The sequence below is a fragment of the Neomonachus schauinslandi genome, chromosome 3 (assembly GCF_002201575.2).
Source record: "Neomonachus schauinslandi chromosome 3, ASM220157v2, whole genome shotgun sequence".
NCBI classification, from domain to species: Eukaryota; Metazoa; Chordata; class Mammalia; order Carnivora; family Phocidae; genus Neomonachus; species Neomonachus schauinslandi.
In genome coordinates, this window is record NC_058405.1 from 103,087,011 (window position 1) to 103,103,830 (window position 16,820).

Sequence of the window (16,820 nt, forward strand, 5' to 3'; positions counted from 1 at the left end):
TGAACACAGTTTTCCTCACATCAAATTCAGGAATCAGAATCTTTAGATAAAGAACAAGTACTCCCTTCTAAATCCCATGGTGTATATTGCTGTAATCGTTACAATATCTTTAGTAGCTCAAGCAACCACTTGAGTGGTCTCAGTTGGCCTCATGACCAAAAATGTATCTCTCTTGGTATAATATTGAGTCACTTATGTTTAAAATGATGCCACTTGCCCTCACTGAGTTGCTGTTGTTTCTTTGTCTATAAAATAAGTGTACAGACCAGGAGCTTTATAAGATCCTTTACAGCTTTTGATTTTCTATAATTCAAACAGTACTCAGTGGTTCCTCTCCCAGTTCCAATAATTTTGAGGTAACCTGGCATTTTTCTGAGGTCAGGTTCCTACAGAGCAGTGGCTCTCAGGACCAGCAGTGTCAGCGATGACAAGTTCACTAAGCTTGAGAACCACCCCTGTTGAAAGGGAGAATGCCATCCCTCTCTGTCTCGCCCAAGTGTTTCCTTGAACATCAACCCTCGCTCCAACTCCATTGCAGCTGCCTGCTGACTCCTCCTGCATTCTGCAGAGAGGAGGATGCCTGGAGAGTTCTTTAAATTCCACTCAGATCGGAGGATACAACATTAGGACCCAAATGGATACAATGCAACTTATGTAATAAATTCGTCTTAAAACTGAATTCCCTCAGGAATTTAAGGTACTCCCGAATTTCATGTCTTATTCTCATTCATAAGTCAACACACATGTATCAAGTGCTTACTCTGTGCCAGACACCATACTAATACTGAGGAAACAAAGATGAAAAAGATAGCCCGGATCTCAAAGTGCTCACAGCCTACCAAGGGGAGAGACTTAATAAATACCATAAGAGAAGTATGTACATGATACAGAAATTCATGTTAACTGGGGAGAAGAGAAAGTGTTCTGGGAAAGACACCCTAGATAATGATTAGGAATATGCCCCACTACTTTAGAGCAAAGAACAACTGGGGCAGAGTCCAGAGTATCTGAACAAAGAGGGCGATTGTAAAGAGCCAGAGCAGCTAGCTGGGTGTTGGGGCAGGCAAATACTTAAATCTCTGAACCTCTCACTCCCTCCAACATGCAGTCTATATTTGTTGAGAGTTTTATGGCTAAGAAAAGCCAGGGTACTGAAAACAGGGACTGTTGCATTCCTCCCTCCAGGTCAGCCCGGGGCACCCAGAAGCTGGCAACTTGGCTCCTCAACAGCTGGGCCTCGCAGCTGCAGGGAACCATGAGGCTCTGCATTCTCCTCCCTAGACAGTGTAGACAGAGTAAAAAAAAAAAAGAAAAGATAAAGAAAAGAAAGCCCTGTGTTAGTGCAAACAGATCCATATATCAGCAGAGAGTTATCAAGGTGAATGAGAAAAATTATCTCATCAGAACAACACCCCCCTGGTTGGAGGCCCGTGGGCTGGAGCTGCCCCCTCTCTAACCTGCTAGCGCTGGGCCTCCAGTACAATGTGATCCATCAAAGTCACTTCCTCTGCTTTCTCACTTCACAGGGGGCGCGTGGCTCCCCTCCCACCACTGGGGAGGAAATCAGTGGGAGGGAGGGTCCCCACAGGTGGGCACGGGTCATAAGGGGGATGCCAAGTGTGCCAGAAGTGGAAAAGGGAGAAGGGGACTGCGCCCCAACCCTCCTTCAGGGAGCCCAGAACCAAGGATAGACAAGCAGATGCCAGGGTAGGGAGGGAAACATGCGCCCTCCACACACACACAAACACACACACACACACACACACACACACACGCATATACACCATACAATTCATGTACTGTACACAGCACATACCATACATACAACATGAACATACACCATACACATACAGTCACACCCACGCACACACACCATGCATGAACATAACATACACACACACACACACACACGGGCATGCTCTGTGTCCTGCTATCATTTGGTTTCAATCTTTCGTCCTTTATCAGAAATAACAACTGTTTAGCCAGACCCATTTTCATAAACGCTATCCTTATGGTTCCTTTTGGCAGAAGCACGGAATCTCTGCTGCCAATCCTGTGGGTAGAGAATTTATTGTTTCCTTTTTGTTGCAGTTATTATGGTGGTATTGGTGTAGTTTTGCTTTGCTCCGGAGAAGGCAGGAATCCGCAGAGAAGTGGCCAGGAAACAACAACTTTTGCAGGTGGGCTGTCCAACGTGTAATGGCAGTTTGCCTGGCCGCTGCACTCACTTGCCCATTCCAGGGCCCAGTTCTCGTCCTTCCTTAGGTGAACGGCAAACCTACTACCAGCAGGGGGCGCTACTCTTGCATCGTCCCCTCTTCCGCTGGCCACGCCTCTCTATTCTTCGTGCTCTTTCCTCAAGCCCCAGCTTGGGAAGCTTTCAGCCTTCAGTGATCTTCCCTCTCCCTGGGCATTCTGCCTAAAGTTCCAGTAACTTTAGTACTCCTCTGTAAAACAAGGTTTAGCTAGTAATTTATGTCGACTTGTATTCTCACTAGATTTCAAGGATGTCAGTCTTGACTTCTCCAGCCATCTCGGAAGCGACTGCAGGGCATGATCAGTGTTTTAACGCAGTCTGACATGCTCCCTCAGCATCTGGCAAAATGCGGGTAGCTGGGTTGTGATTGTCATCTTAAGCCATGACCAATAGATTTTATATTCATTGTATTCCTTTCTTTGACAGAAGCTTCGTTTGAGAAACTACCTATCTTTCTAGATGTTCTCTATTCATGCATTACTAAGAACTTTTGAAGATGATCCAGGCTTACACATTTTTCTGCAAGAATAGAACCTTCTTTGAAATAATTGTCAATATTCTTCAGTGGTGAAGCCCTTGGGAGTAGGGCAGCAGAGGGGAAGTCTAGTACCTGGGCTGATCCTGTTTGATGACAAACATGTCTTCCTCACATTAGGAAGGCAGAAACAGTTTCCAGGAATCTCACTGAAGTTAACTCCAAAAAAATTCCTATACAAATTGGTTGCCCAATATGATCAAAATATAGTATAATTTGTTCATTCATCAGATACTCACTGATTGCCTAATAGCTCTGTTCTGGACTCTGGGTGAGGCACAGGAGCTATAACGTTGAACAAGACAATTACGGGACTTACACTCTAGAATTACAAATGGTGGTCAACACCAAGGAAGAAATGGAGAGTTGTGATGACAAAGGAGGAGCTGGAGTGGGGACAGGGACCCGTGAGCTAGAGGCAGTGGGAGAGGTTTAGTGAAAACTAATTTAGATAGAGTAGCCAGAGAAGGTGAGGACATAGAGTGTAAGACCTAAAGGGGGACAGGGAGGCAGGCTTCAGAGAGCAGGGCAAGAGGTAATTTGTCAAATGCAACAGTTGGTTTTGTTCAGCTCTCAGTCACAATTATAATAGCTAACTAGTATTCATTGTTCATCTGCAAAATGCCATCTTACAACATTGCTCCAGGTAAGCTTATTGCAAAGGAGGAAACTGAGAGTCAGAGAGGTAAAGAGAAGGGGTAGAGATCCAACTTGGGTCTAATGGACTTCAGAGTGTGTACCTCTTCCTCCTTAGCTAATTGTACATAAGAGAATGAGCATGGCTCAAAGCCACCTAACTCCAGGATCTGAAATACTGTTCAAAGAGTATGTCCTACTGATGGCGTCTGTAAATCAAATTTTAAGTAAATCACAACTGTTTTAGTTGCAAAAATCAAAGATATGCCATAAAGTATATTTAGGAGTAGGGAAGAGTCAAACAAACGAATTAACCAAAAAGATCAAGAATGGCAGTCTTGAAAGGTCCTGCTATATATTATGTATTAACATTCACTGGCCTTTGCCTGGATAGACAATAGACAACTATTATTGACTCTAATTTCCCCTTCTTCATTCCACAGACATTTTGGAGCACCTGTTATATGCCAGACACCATGGTCGTAGCTCCAAATACAGATAAATACCATGCTGTTGTTCTAGAATTTATATACAATACTTTGGGGAACAAAGAGAAGAGACAATTATAATATAGAAAGGGAACTGCTGTGATAGAGGTCACAAAGGGGCATTGAACACAGAATGGGAGGTGGTGATGTTAGGAAGATGTCGGCAAGTGTTCCTTGAAGGAGGTGATTTCTGAGCTGAGTCCCTGAAACATTAGTAGGAGTTAATCAGGCGAAGGCTATAGTTCAAAAAAGATAGCAGGGAACATTATGGGGACTTTTAAGTAGCTGCTGTTGGAGGGTATGAGGGTAAACACAATAGGTGAAGTTGAAATCTATCCAGAGACCAGATTATGAAGAGCTTCTATATTGTGGTAAAAAGTTTGGGGTCTGTGGGAAGCCACTGTGTGTGAAAAGATAAGCAGAGGAATGATACTGTTCTCTCAGCTGTATGGAGAATAAATTAGAGTGAGGTGAGACTAGAGGCAGGGTGGGATGGAGTGGCTGCTATGTTCCAGGCACTGTCCTAGCTGCTGAAGGTCTGTCTGACTGTGAACAAGGAGCAAACAGGCTAGTGAGAGAGAGTTTCACTGGCAGATCTTATTTGATTTTCATGACCAGCACCCTCAAATGGGCTCTTTGTGTTGTCTAGCAATCATGCTTTATGTCCACTCATCCTTCTTCTCCCCTGGATACTATTTTATTACTTCTCTTCCCTCATATAGCCACTCCATTCCCTCCTACTTGGATGTTGACTTTGCTTTCAACTTCACTGAAAAAATGGAAGCACCCAAAAGAGAACCTCTGGAGACTTTCAAGGCCGCATTTACCTACCCTCAGGGTCTGCACATCCTGAAAGCCCTGCCTGACCCAAGAGATGAACTTGCTGTGCTCCCACCTAAAGCTAGTCCCTTCCATTCCTAGATCCATTCACTCTCACTTACTCAAAGCAGTTCTCAACTTTCCTCTCCCAAGACATTTTTCTTCACCTGTGGATCATTCCCATCAGCATACAAATATGCTGATACTCTTCCCATCTTAGAAGTCTCCTCTTGATCCACTTTCCCCACCAACTACTGCCATGTTTCTCTACTCCTTGCTGTAGCAAATTTCAGAAAAGTTGTCAGTATTCACTGCCCCATTTCCTCTCTTCTCAGTTTCTTTCGGTAAACCTACTTCAACTGAGCTTTAAGTCCCACCATTCCACAGAAATGGGTTTGCTGAATTTGATGGTCAGTTCTCAGTGCTCATCTCAAGTGACCTATTGGTAATGATACAGTTACATAAATCCTCTTCTTATATATCATTTCTGATCTTGCTTCCAGGATACACATCTTCTTGGTTTTCTCTCTACCTCACTGGTCATTGCTTTTTGGTCTGTTTCTCTTGATTCCACCTCTTCTCACTAACACTTTATGTTAGAGTGCCCTGGGATACTGTCCTTCATCCTCTTGTCTTCTTTCTCTATACTCATATCATCTACATGCTGATGCCTCACTGATATATATAAATCTTGGCACATTCCTCCACATTGCAGCCTCACGTATGTAACTACCTTCTCAACACCTCCACTAGGACATCTAGTAGACACTTCAAACTTAACATGTCTGAAGTTGAACTCCTGGTCTTACCCCACAATGCCTAATTTCATCAATAGCCTTCCCCACCTCAGGCAACAGCATCTCCATTTGTCTAGTTGCTCAGGCCAAAAATCTTGGGGACCAAGTGGTGAGCCACTTGGGGACCAGTGACTAGGACAGTGTGTGGCACGCCCCACATCCAATCCATAAGCAAATCCTATAGCTCTACTCTCATGATATAGCTAGAATCCTATTACTTCCAACCACCTTCATTGCTACCATTATCGTCTATTTCAAAAACCTCCAAGGTGCACCTGGGGGGCCAGTCAATGAAGCATCCCACTCTTGATTTCAGTTCAGGTCATGATCTCATGGTCTTGGGATTGAGCCCTGCATCAAGCCCTGTGTCGGGCTCTGCGCTCAGTGTGGGGTCTTCTTCAGATTCTCTCTCTCTCTCACAAATAAATAAATAAATAAAATCTTAAAAAAAACACAACCCCCTAACATGTCTCTCTGCTTTTACTCTTACCCTCAAAAAATCTGTATTCAGCACCAGAACAATTCTTTTAAAACTTAACCATGTTTTGCAAAAACCCTGAGTAACAGCCAAAGTACCTAAAGTACCTAAAGGTACTACTTAACTTGTCCTCTCCATCACATTTCTGTCCTCACCTACTTTCTCTCTTTTAATAACTGTGCTTCAGCCATTCTGACCTCCTTTCTAGTCAGTCCTCAAATTCTCCAGACGTACTTCCTCTTAAGTATTTTTGTATTGATTGTTTCATCTTCTGAGAATCTTTTTCCTCTAAATATCTCCATGTATTCCTCTAGGTACACCTACACCTTCACCTCATTTAAGTCTTTACCCAAGTGAAACATTTTTATAAGACCTTCCTTGAGCTCCCTATTTTAAATTGCAATCCCTTACCCACCAGCACTCTTGATCTACCCTTACTCTGTTTTATTCTATAGCACTTACCACCTTTTATCATATAATAATGTACTTATTTATTATATTTTATGTTTATACTGCTCTCTGTCAGCTAGAATATAGGCTTCTCAAGAGCAGATATTTCTACATTTTATTCCCTTATGTATAACATGTACCTAGAACAGAATCTGTCATATAATAGGTATTTAATGACTCTTTGCTATGTGAATGAATGATGATAAATGTTAAGAAGGAACTAAAGGATGTGGAGTTAAAATGGGACAATGTCAATGGAGAGAAGAGGAGACGCAAGAGATTAAGAAGGTCAAATTAAAAGATCTTTTTGATTGAATTCAGGGATAGAAGAAAAGTGTAAACAATGATTCCCAGATTTTAGGCTTTAGAATCTGTATGGAGGATGGTGCCATTTAATGAGATAAGAAATGGGAATTTAATTTGGTAACTGGATATGGGTTGCTAATGTAGGAAGGACTATTTGTTAAGATTTATTTTTATTGAGATATAATGCACACATAATAAAATTGTCTCTTTTATGGTTCAATACTCACAAATCAGTGTGATACATCACATCAATCAGAGAAAAGATAAAAATCATGTGATCATTTCAATAGATGCAGAATAAGCATTTGACAAAGTACAACATCCATTCATGATAAAAACTCTCAACAAAGTAGGTTTAGAGGGAACATATTTCAACATAATAAGGATCATATATATTAAAATCCCATAGCTAACATCATACTCAATGGTAAAAATCTGAGAGTTTCTCCCCTAAGGTCAGGAACAAGATGAGGATGTCCACTCTCACCACTTTTATTCAATATAGTACTGGAAGTGGTAGCTACAGCAATCAGATAAGAGAAAGGACTAAAAGCATCCAAATTTGTAGATGACATGATACTCTATATAGAAAACCCTAAAGACTCCACAAAAAAACTAATAGAATTAATAAATGAATTCAGTAAGGTCACGGGATATAAAATCAATGCACAGAAATCCATTACATTTCTATATACTAATAATGAAAGAGAAATTAAGAAAACAATCTCATTTACAATTGTACCACATATAATAAAATATCTAGGAATAAACTTAACCAAAGAGGTGAAAGACCTATAATCTGAAAACTATAAAACATTGATGAAAGAAATTGAAGAAGAAACAAAGAAATGGAAAGACATTCCATGCTCATGGATTAGAAGAACAAATATTGTTAAAATGTCTATACTACCCAAAGTAATCTATATATTTAATGCAATCCCTACCAAAATACCAACAACATTTTTCAAAGAACTAGAAAAGGCTATCCTAAAATTTGTATGCAACCACAGAAGACACCAAATAGCCAAAGCAATCTTAAAAAGAAAAACAAAACTGGAGGTGTCACAATTCTAGTCTTCAAATTATATTACAAAGTTGTAGTAGTCAAAATAGTATGGTACTGGCACAAAAAATGACAGATAGGTCAATGGAATAGAATAGAAAGCCCAGAAATAAACCCACAACTATATGGTCAATTAATCTTTGACAAAAGAGTCAAGAATATCCAATGGGAAAAAGAGTCTTTTCAAGAAATGGTATTGGGAAAATTGGATAGCTATTTGCAAAAGAATGAAACTGCACTATGTTCTTAAACCATGCATAAAAATAAATTCAAAATGGATTAAGGACCTAAGTGTGAGACCTGAAACTATAAAAATCCTAGAAGAGAGCACAGGCAGCAATTTCCCTAAGGTCGGCCATAGCAACATCTTTCTAGATATGTCTCCTAAGGCAAGGGAAACAAAAGCAAAAATAAATTATTGGGACTACATCAAAATTAAAAGCTTTTGCACAGTGAAGAAAATAACAAAACTAAGAGGCAACCTACTGAATGGGAGAAGATATTTTCAAATAACATATCTGATAAGGGGTAGTATCTCAAATACATAAAGAAGAAAAAGCAAATAATCCAATTAAAAACTGGGCAGAAGACATGAACAGATATTTCTCCAAAGAAGAAATATAGATGGGCAACAGACACAGGAAAAAATGCTCAATATCATTCATCATCAGGGAAATGCAAATCAAAACTACAATGAGATATCACCTCACATCTGTCAGAACGGCTAAAATCAAAACACAAGAAACAACAGGTGTTGGCAAGGATGTAGAGAAAAAGGAACTCTCTTGCACTGTTGGTGGGGAGGCAAACTAGTGCAGCCACTGTGAAAAATAGAACTACCCTATGATCCAGTAATTGTACTACTGGGTATTTACCCAAAGAATACAAAAACACTAATTCAAAAGGATATTTACACACCTATGTTTATTGCAGCATTATTTACAATAGCCAAGCCAATAGCCAAGCAGCCCAAGTGTCCATCAATAGATGAATAGATAAGGAATGAATAAATACATGTGTATGTGTATGCACATGTATTTGGGTAAATATGTGTGTGTGTGTGTATAATATGGAATCATATGAAATATGATTCTGCCATAAAAAGAATGAAAGTTTTGCCATTTGCAACAACATAGATGGAGCTAGAGAGTATAATCCTAAGTGAAATAAGTCAGTCAGAGAAAGACAAATACCATATGATTTCACTCATTTGTGGAAATTAAGAAACAAAACAAATGATCAAAGGATAAAAGAGAGAGAAAGACAAACCAAGAAACAGAGTCTTATCTATAGAGACAATCTGATGGTTCCCAGAGGGGAGATGGGTGGGGGGATGGGTGAAATAGGTGAAGGGGATTAAGAGTACACTTACCATGATGAGCACTGAGTAATGTATAGAACTGTTGAATAACTATATTGTACACCTGAAACTAATATAACACTGTATGTTAACTACACTGGAATTAAAATAAAAAATAAAAGAACAATTAAAAATAAAATAAAATTGACCCTTTTAAAGTGGACAGTTCAGTAGTTTAGTATATTCACAAAGTAATTCCAGAACATTTTCATTGTCCCATAAAGAAACGCCATACCTGTTACCAGTCACTCCCTTCCCCAAACTCCTGGGGAACAACAAATACACTTCTGTCTCTATGAATTTGGCTATGGACATTTAATATAAATAGAATCATATATCATGTAACTTGTGTCTGACTTCTTTCACTGAACATAATGCTTTCAAGGTTCACCTATATTGTAGCATATATCAGTACTTATTACTCTTTATGGTTGAATAATACCCCATTGTCTGGATATACCACATTTTGTTTATCCCTTCATCAGTTGATGGGCATTTGGGTTGCTTCCACTTTTTGACCATTATGAAAAATGACTCTATGAACATTTATGTACAAGTTTTATGTGAACATAAAAATGCCACCTGGGAGTGTCATTTTGGGGTCATATGGTAACTTTATGTTTAATTTCTTGAGAATGTCAGTTGGTTTTAAGTAAAGTAATCTTATGACTTGTTTGCTAGGGAGAGTCCTAGTCTATGCTTGTTATCACAGTGAAGTTATTAATAGTGCCCCCTTTCACTCTTAAAAGAGCCCAAATCAGGACATTATATCATATGATCAGCATAGTTGTAAGGTTCTGGACCTGAAGAAGGTAGCAATGATTATAGTCAGTACTTAGAAGTCATAGGAAAATTGCCACATGGAAATAGACAGTCAACAAGAGAGTCTGTAAATGTGAAGAGAAGTGTTTAATTTCAGTGTTATATTAGTTTCACGTATACAATATAAGTGATCCAAGAATTCTTTACATTAATGCTATTCCATTGAACAGGTCCCAATTCTTATTTTTTAAAAAAATCATTTTGCAGTCATGGATCATATTGCTTGTGTTCTCTTTGCTGACACTTCTTTTCCCTTGACTTTTATGTAAAACTGCTCCATGGCTTTCCTCCTACCATCCTGGAAGATCCTTCTCAACAACTACATAGGTTCATATTCCTCCTTTAACTCTTTAAATGTCTATATGTCCCAGACTGATGAAGGTTGCTCAATGGAATAGCATTAAGGATGCTGCTAAGAGCAATTTTGGTGAAATGGTAAGTGGAGTCCCAGACAAAAGCAAGTAGAGATCTCTGGAAAGGGAGATAATCAGTGTGGGTTTCTCTGCTAAGAAGCTTGTCTGTGAAAAGGAGAGATATTGCTTAATAGCAATATTATGTGAGGGGAGGTAAATGTTTGGGCTTTGTTGTCATTGTTAATTTTTTTTAAGATTTCATTTATTTATTTACTTATTTATTTAGAGAGAGATTGAGCACACTCGTGAACAGGGGGAGGGGTGGAGGGAGAGAGAGATTCTCCAGCAAACTCCACCCTGAACACAGAGCCCCATGCAGGGCTTGATCCCACCACCCTGGGATCATGCACTGAGCTGAAATCAAGAGTCTGATGCTGAACTGACTGAGCCATCCAGGTGCCCCATTTTTAATTTTCTTTTTTTTTTTTTTAGATAAAAGAGATTGAAGTATATATATCCAGAGAAGAAGTTGAAGATGACAGGGAGGAAAAGGAAATCATGGGAGAAGTGTGTCTGAATGCATCTAGCTGGCTGGCAAGTAGCAGACACGAAGGCAACGGTGGGGAAAGCAGCTCAGATGACCCAGGAACCACTTCTACACTGGGGTGTGAGGTGTGGCAAGGATGGGAGGCTGTGCAGATAATTTAGTGAGTATTAAGGCCAGAGTGGATAGGGAGAAATTTAAAAAAAAAGAAAATGAGGACACTTAGGAAGGCATCTGTTTTCTGTGCCAAAGGCAGAGTGTGAGGCAGAGTGCTGAGCAGGGGTGTTGAGGGAAATGACATGGGAAAGACAAGATGCTGATGAAGAATGTTCAGCATTATTTACAGCATTAGGAGCCCAACAGAAGTTGAAGATCCTGAACTCAGGGTACATGGGGCACATTCCAATAGCAGGATGAAGGAAATGCAGAGAAAGCAAGAGCTGAGCTGGTCCAGAACTGGATTTCTGCAAGGTGGGCAATTCGGATGTTAAGGGGAAAAGGAAGCAGAAAGGAGCCAGAATGGTTGAATATAGGCCCCAGTATGTGGGTTGAATAGGAAAGTATTTTTTTTGCTCCCAGTCAGTTAAACTTTAGCTTATAACGAGAAGTTAAAAGGAAGCAAAAGAGCAAAACACAACAAAGGTACAACAGAGAACCTGACTTCTTTCTTACCTATCTCAAAAGGAATAAATAAAAAGCATTTTCAGATGTTTTCTTAACACTGAACTATGAACAGTTATAAAATGCCATAAATATCAATTTATGTTGCAATCTGCTCACAGGGAAGAGATGAGTTCAGCTGCAATAAAATTAAATAGACCAAACATTGAAATCTAGAGGAATTTTTTGTTCATTTATGTTGCATTGCAAGGTTTCAGATTTGTATTTACTCTTTCACAATAAATATTTTATTTTTTTTTTCATTTATGATCAGTCCAGTTGCACTCATCATTAGCCTCACAAGACGAATAAGATTGGACATTATTGTCCACTTGCCTTTTAGGGTTAAACTTTTGATTATTAATTTTAAAGTATAAACAATTTTTGATACTTTTAATTTAGATGGTGTTTCAATTTCCTGGAACTGTTCCTGAGTTCCTCATGCTGTTAAAAATAAGATAGTATGATAAAGGAAAAACTGAGATTCTAAAAATGAGCTTCACATTGATCATACCTAACTTATCTAAAATGTTAGTTAAAATAAAAGTACTATTGGCAAAATTAGTTCATAGTTCAGCTCCACTCCCTAACAATGAATAGAATAACTGAAGGAACAAAAGGTTTTCATATCAGTCATAATATAAATCTGCTTTATATCATGATCTTATTGTTAAAGTTGATACTATGTTCTTCTCCACCCCTCTGTCGGTATAAATCCTACATACTCTGAGCAATTGATCTGTGGTCAGTTTCAGTTATACTTCCTCTAAGTGCCTATTGGTTCACAACACTGGGAGTTCCTTGGGTGAGACTCAAAACTGTCCCCTGTGTGTGGAGGGCAGGGAGAGACCAAAGAAAGAGGCAAGTTGCTCAAATTATTAGATGCCCGTTTTAATGAGCAAAGGGAACATATATACAAGGCTTGTCTTGGGCAGCCACAAGACAAATAGATCACCATACCCACCCATCAGGATCCTTAGAATTTACATCAAGGCCTTAATGGGGTTCAGTCACATGTGCCATCCTTATGATCTGAATAATGCATTATTCTCTCAAGGCTATGTCCTTGAAGTGGTCCTTAGTATGGGAATGGTGGGTGGACCATGCCTTCCAAGTACAGGGGGCAGGGTGAGGAGCTTCCCATTGATGGGGTCCAATTCATGGGTCAATGGGCAGTGGTCATGTCCTCTCAATGACCTCCTCCCAACAGTGCCTTCCTATAGGACCTATACTGATCCTATATTTTTCATGATCTATTCCACACCATTACCTATACATCCCTGAATTATTTGACCCCTGCATTCTCCAATCTCGTAACACTCTCCCCCTTGCTCATCATGCTCTAATCTCACTGGGTATGATGGTTAATTGCAAGTGACAACTTGACTGGGCCATAGGATGCCCTGATATATGATCAAACATTATTCTGGGTATGTCTGTAAGGATGTTTCTGAATGAGATTGATACTTGTCTCTCCTGGGTCTCCAGCTGACTATCTTAGGACTTCTCAGCCTCCATAATTACCAGAGCCAATTGTATATGTTATACAGATATATGTCTGTGTGCATGTGTATGCGTGTGTGTGTGTGTGTTTATCTCCCATTGGTTCTGTTTCTCTGGAGAACCCTAATACACTGGGTTTTTCATTAAGCTCTTTTCTGCCTCAGGGCCCTCTTACATGTTATTCCCTTTGCCAAGAATCCCCTTTCCCCAGATCTTCCCATGGCTGCCTCCTCTTTATAATTCAAGTCTCTGCTCAAGTATTACCTCCTCCTGGCAGTCTTCCCTGACCACTCTAATAAAACCCTTCCCCGATCACTCCACAAATCCCGATTCTCCACCAAGCACTTTTTTTTTTCTCCTTAGCACTTAGTGAGGTCTGGCATTGTATTGTTTACTTGTGTATTTGCTCTTGGTCTACATATTCTTTTCCTTAGTATTACATTCCAAGATAAACAAAACCTCTTGTTGCTGTTCACCAGTCTATCTCTGTGTCTAGGGAAAAGCCCTGTACAGACTAACAACTCAAAAAACATACTACCTTTTATTTAATGGTATGGGGAACTCAGGAACAATTTCAGAAAATCAACACATACTATAATTATTTTTAAGTAGCTCTTTGTACATATTACCAACCTAAGGGGAAAAAGTACAGAGCATATAATGATAAAACTTCAGCTTTGAATCCATTTTTTCATCAGACCTAAAAGGCAAGTAATGCTTCCCCATCCTACCAAATAGGGATCAAATGGGTGATGCGCTTAGAAGTGCCCTGACTACACAAACGATGGTTAAATAGGATCATATGGTGGTATAACTGTTATTATATCTTGTTATCCCACTGTGCATCATGTTTTATTTCCATTTGACACTTTATGAGCACTTTTGCCTATTATTAAATATTCTTTGCAAGTGTAACTTAGTGAGTAATGCTTTATGTGGATGTGTACTAATTTTAAATCTTCCCCCAATTTCTGGACATTTTGAGCTATTGTATTTACATTAAACTTACCTGTGATATACCATAATAAGTTGAGTATATATCTGATTATTGTTTCAGGATGGTCCTTCAGACATGGAATTAATACACAAAAGATAAGAACTATTATGGCACCCTGAACATGATGGCAGACTGTTTCCCACTAGAGGTTGTACCAGTTTTCACACTTACCATCTTCTAAGTGTTGAATGAGATTTTGTTTTTACCTTTTATACTCTTAAGTGTAAGAAATGGTTTCCTATTGCTTAATGCTTGGATTATTGGCGAAGTGGAGCATATGCTGTGTATTTATTAGACATCTGTATTCCCTTTCCTAAGAACTGCTTGCTAGGTTATTTTGACCATTTTTCTATTGGGCTTAAGGATTTTTTCATTTTATCAATTTGTATGAGGATATTATGATTGATGGCTCTTATCATTTATCATGAATGTTTCAAATATTTTCCCAACGTGTCTTTTGTCTTTAAATTTGCATATGGCAAAGAACTTTATTTTTTAAGTAGTCAAATTCATTGATAGTTCTTCTGGCTGTGATTTCCTTCATAGCTATTATGCTTAGAGTGTTCTTCCTTATACTTAGATCAGATAGTTATTGATATCCTTTTTTTTACTAGTTCTGATAGGATTTTATTATTTACTTTAATTCCTAACCCACCTGGGATTTTTTGGTACATAAACTGGGGACCTTATTTGTTCCCCATCCTCATGTCTGACCAAGCATTGTTTATTCATTTATGCTATCAGTACCCGTATACTAAATGCTCCATATGCTAATATCTGTCAGTAGAGTGTTCACTTTGTTCTGGTCTGATCTATTGGGTGAATCTTGCACCAACACCATTCTATTTCAAATTATTAAGGAATTACTACAGGGTTTGAGATCAGGCAAAGTGAGTTCCTTATTATTACTCTTCTTTTTAGAAATAACATTGGCTATCTTTTTTTTTTTTTTTAGATTTTATTTATCTATTTGAGAGAGAGAGAGCAGGGGGGAGAGGCAGAGGGAGAGGGAGAAGCTGAGTGGGGAACCTGACATGAGGCTTGATCCCAGGACCCTGAGATCATGACCTGAGCTGAAGGCAGATGCTTAACCGACTGAGTCACCCAGGTGACCCAGCATTGGTTATCTTTACTTGATTGTTCACTCAGGTGAAATTTAGACTCTTTAAGTTATAACAACTCAGACTTAACTTACAATTTTTGTTGAAATTACATTGAACTTATAAATTAACTTGGCAGAATTTTATATGTTTTACAATTTCAGTCTTATGTCACAGAATAAAGACTGTATTTCTCTGTTCATGTCAAAATTTGCATCAGATTCTACAATTAAGATTTCTAGTTTTCTTTACAAGTTTTTTAAAGTTTTTATTAAGTTATAACCAAATATTATATATTTGACTACAGTTCTTATTTAGGTAATCTTGATGTTGTTATACTATTTCCAGGAAAGTAAATTTTTCTCATGTATGTTTTCCATTTATCTCATATATTAGGAGAAGAATTGAGGGGAAATGAAGTATTCAGGAAGTGAATAGAGGAGAATGTGTAAGAGAGGGGACAGAGGGTTCAAGTGAGAGCCATTTCTACACAGAGACAGACTTTATAAACTTTCATGAGGTTTGATTTGGTTCCCAGCATGCCTGATTTTTCACTTTTAGATTATCATTCCTTTGATTTAAATTATGATACACCCAAGAGGATCCATAGTAAAAACTCATACCATTATTATCATCCTGCAGCAGATCATTAAATATTTTAGTGGATAAAGGAGCAAAGATAAGAGTTGATAATAACTGAACAATATCAGAGCAGAAATATTACAGGTATGTTAGAGGAAAGGAACATTATCCCTGTGCTAATCATGGTGTAGAGGTAGTGTGGATCCAAAACCAGCATGCTAGCAAAATATTTGTCAAAAGTAGAAGCTAGGGCCCCAGTCAAAATTAGAAATATAGTAATTAGTCTCTGCATGAAAAGGCTGAACAAAAGCTACAAGCATTAAAACATGTTAAGAATTATGTCAAGATATTAAGCAATTGCAGAAGAATCCAAGACAGAGAAAGGAAGTGATAGGTGGCGTCAAGATTAAGCTTCCAGTCAGAAAAAAAGAAAGTACTATACTGGAAATAACAGAGTAGTTCCAATAAAGAGAACAGTACTTCTGTTCTTGAAATCCTAGTAAACATAGTACACTTTTCTATTCACCAAATTCTGGCTTAAAGGTTAGCTTTTGGCTGCTCAAAGCACTTTCTTCCTCTCACCATCCTGAATATGTTGAAAACAGACCAAATGGCTACCATGTCTATGGTCCTGGGCAGTCAGTGAATGACACTAGGAATCAATTCATAAGCACCAATAGAGGAGAGAGTGGGCAAAAATGGAGTTGGAGAGAGTGTGCCAATCATACTTCATGTAGCCTCCAAGCTTGCCAATGTTGACTGAGTGGAATGAGAGATTAGAGAGTCTGAAAATCTGCCTTATCATATTATGGCGTTCTATTAATAATAATTGGCATTCAAACTGTATGTTACAGTTTAAAAACTAGTTCCCAAACCACAAAAGACCATGATAGTCCATATCTTCCTTAGAATCTGAGGGCTAGTCGGAACAGTTATAATTAACTCCATTTTATGACTAATAAAAACAAGTCTGTGAGAAGTGTAATGACTTATCAAAGTAACAAAGTTATTGAGGGGCAAGATCTTGAACTCAGTCCTTCTGACAGTCCACATAATTCCTTCTCCACAAT